A 3714-nucleotide genomic window follows, 5' to 3' on the forward strand; every position below is an offset into this window, starting at 1 on the left:
AAACGTCTCCATCTTTAATTAGTATTCTCCAGCAAGTTCGGCAAACACCTCGTGCATCAAGCACGGTCCCCTCTATTTATTGGAGGTAATTAAAAAGAAAACAGGCGCCGGCCGCGACGTGCGGTGCACACTAACGGTCTGAGGTGGGATGGGACACGGGGTGATATCGATTATCGAAGTCGATATCGCTAGAGTAGAGTACGGTAAGGTTTTTTAAAGGCCGGCTGCGCTTTGTGACGTATTCTTGTTGAAAATCTAATCCTACTAATCTTAATCGCATAGAGGCATAAAAAAATGGGTCAGTATGGGGAATCCGTGGTACATTCAGGTCAAAGGGATTCTAACCGATTCCCTTTGAGAAACGTTCCACCGCAGGATTGCATGTAACTATAAACTACGGTTTCATCATCGGTTTCTAGAGACCTAGGGGCCTAGCCAAGATGAAAATCGTTGATAGAAAACGCAAATCGATACTTAAATAATATATGGAAATAGTCGCGTGACTTTTGTCATAGCGCCATCAATCATTCAATGATCCTAGAGCCATCAAACTGCTCTACATGGTTCTTGTGAGAAGTAAGCTTGAAGCGGCAAGTATTGTTTGGAACCCAGCTGAAAGCACATACGTCCTTCTCGTAGAAAAAGTGCAAAAAACATCCCTTAGGTTCTTACATAAAAAGTTATACACTTATTATCCATTCTTATATCCGACCAAGTACTTTTAGGAGCGCTAGGTTTTAATTCCCTTGCAGTAAGGCGGAATTACAAACTCCTAATGACAACATGCGAAATTTTACGTGGCGATACAGCCAGTCTTGAGCTGGTTGGAAGAAGTGTTAGAGTCGCTGTCCCATGCTGAACCCGCTTCTGTCATGGGCACCAGAATGTGATTGTTTGCAAGTGTATCAGATGTGTCTGCGGTGATTGTGATCCGATTTTACCATTGTGTAGGTATAACTTACGTATTTTATAACTTGAATTTTATCGTACAGTGATTTGGTTTCAATTGTAATGCTGTATATTATGTTTTCAATAAATAAATAAATATAATCTGTCATCGCGGTACGTTTTTTCTATTAGTTTAGTGTTTTTCGATTTACGATTGTTATCTTGGTTAGGCCCTATGATAATCAATCAATCAATTTAATTTAATTCAGACATAAACATCCATAAGATTAATTACATAATGCTCAAGTCACATGTGTATATCTATCTAGCGTATTCTTATCGACGTTAGCTCTGTCCCATCCTCAGCTAAGATCACAAGTCGGTCGAACGAAAGGACTTTTATCACGGCGATAGGAAACTCCTGTATTCCGGGATATTTATTGCCACCCCAGCACGAGCTTCGCTGGCGTAGGTACTTTTATTTTATCTCAACTTTTGGACGGGATAAAGTTTTTCACAAGTTTTGTAAAGGGGTAACCCTATAGTTCACTTTTGAACGCTTTACACGTATGTGAGAAGTTTCGTAAGCAGTTTGGAGGTTTAGATCCCGATTTGCAGTAACAAAAGTTAGTTTTGAAAGATGTAAATGTCGTGCGTGTATTGCTATAAATGTTATAGTCAAATACCGCTTCGTAAGGCCTTTTGGTGGTTGGTGGCTTTCTAGAATGCTTGCTATGCAGATTAGGAACATCAGGGGTCAATTCGGGATAAGATAGCTCATGACCAACACAATATGATAAAGGATGACTCACGTTAGACCGGGCCGTGTCCGGGCCGGAGCTTCCGGCGCTTACTTTTCTATGACATGACAGGTGATCACGTGATGCTTTCCATGGAAAACGAAGCGCCGAAAGCTCCGGCACACGGCCCGGTCTAACGTGAGTCATCCTTACTTGGAAAAAAGCCAACGTCAGCAGTAGGCTGACGTAACATTCTAAATATGACGATGAAGAGCATATCTGCAACTTGGATTAAATACTTTTGTGTCTAGAAAATAAGGCTCTTGATGAAAACATCCTGATCGCATAGAATAATCAAGAGCATGTGTCCATGGGAGTAGGAGCAAACCGACCGATTACCTATCCGATTAAAAAAAATGCAAGATACTTTTGTCACTCGTTGCCATGGTTACGTTCCCTTGGGTCACTCTGAAATAAGATTGAATGACATTCAAATAGTAGTAGCAGGTCATCTACCAAACATGTTAGCGACCAAGGTTTCTGAGAAAGAACAAATCTAGGGTTCTATACTCATTGTTCAAACAGCAGTTCAAAAAGTTGGACCTATAAAAAGGAAAAAAGCCAATGATAAATCACCGTTTCAGAATTTTAATCAAGAAAGCGGAGGTAATATTTCCGCAATATTGCACATATAATCTTACTGGAAAAATAGAAATAAGTGCTTCTTACTATCCACTTATTTTACCCTCAACAATTTTATTTTATACCCGTCATACCGGTAAAAGCCACGTTGCTCTTCAAATCAAATAACTCCCCGTGGCTGTTGGTTAAATTTTTCACATCGGCCATTTGGGCCATTCGGGGCACTTGCCCCATCGCCATTACCTGCAATAAAATAACGACTCAATGTAAATCACATAACGCACTTTTGCGGTGTACGGTCGGTTGCAATAAAAATGTAGTAAGGGCGAAACAGGCTTTTTAATGAAGGGTTCTGCTCATGTTCTGCTACTATATTATTTGTTCAAAAATATAAATATGAAGGAGGATGGTTGTTTAGTTTATTAAAGAGTTCTAGATACCTTCATCAGGTCTAAAGTGTCCAAACTTGAGTGAATCAAAGGCCGGTTGACAGCTGACTGACTTTATTAATTTGTTTTCCTATGTCTCATTCTTTTAGCGGCCAGGCCGCGTAGCCAACATGCCAGTCGCTTACGCTTCGTAGCGATCGAAACGCAACTGTCACTGTCTCAATAATATGGAAGAGTGATAGAGAGACACAAAGCGTTTCGTTTTCGTAGCGATAGCGATTGTCACCTTGGCTAGGCCGGCAGTAGTACTGGAGATTTATTATATAACTTACTTCCATACCCTACGTACAAATTTTTAAATAAAATTTAGTTTCATAGAATACTTGTACTGCCATCTAAGATTCAAAACCTTTTCAGGAAACCAGACGCTACAGCTAGTACACGTATCTAACGTACCAGTGTGCCGTGAGGCGAGCTGTCTGTCTGTATCTGACGTTCTGTTGAGTATATCGTGTCTCAATTTTAAGACATTTGTCATTTTGTATATGTCGACAATAGTTTATTTTTCTATTTGTATAGAAAAATAAACTATTAGCTTTAGGTATCGCATGATACCAAAAAATATAACTAATCCTCCTCTCTGACAACAGATGTCAGCCAGTCGTTTGATAATGCCGAAAGGGTCTCCCCATATACATCGACGCGGAATCGGCTAAAGCCGATAGAAAAAGCCTTTATGCCGTCGGCCGATGCAAGCCTAGCCGAATGAAGACTTTTTCGCTCTTATTGCGCAGACATAAAGGTTTTTTCTATCGGCTTTTGCCGAATCCGCGTCGATATATGTAGGGAGACGGGAGACCCTTACAGGGGGCCTAGCCAAGATGACAATCGTTGATAGAAAATGGCAATCGAAACTTAAATAATGTATGAAAATAGTCACGTGACTTTTCGTAGCATCCTGTCATCCCGATAAATTTTTACTTCATTTTGCGTTCGTCGACGTACGATTGTCATCTTCACTAGGTCACCAGTTGTGTTTGGGAACCATTCTGTGG

Source organism: Cydia strobilella, chromosome 17, assembly GCF_947568885.1.
Source record: "Cydia strobilella chromosome 17, ilCydStro3.1, whole genome shotgun sequence".
Taxonomy (NCBI): Eukaryota; Metazoa; Arthropoda; class Insecta; order Lepidoptera; family Tortricidae; genus Cydia; species Cydia strobilella.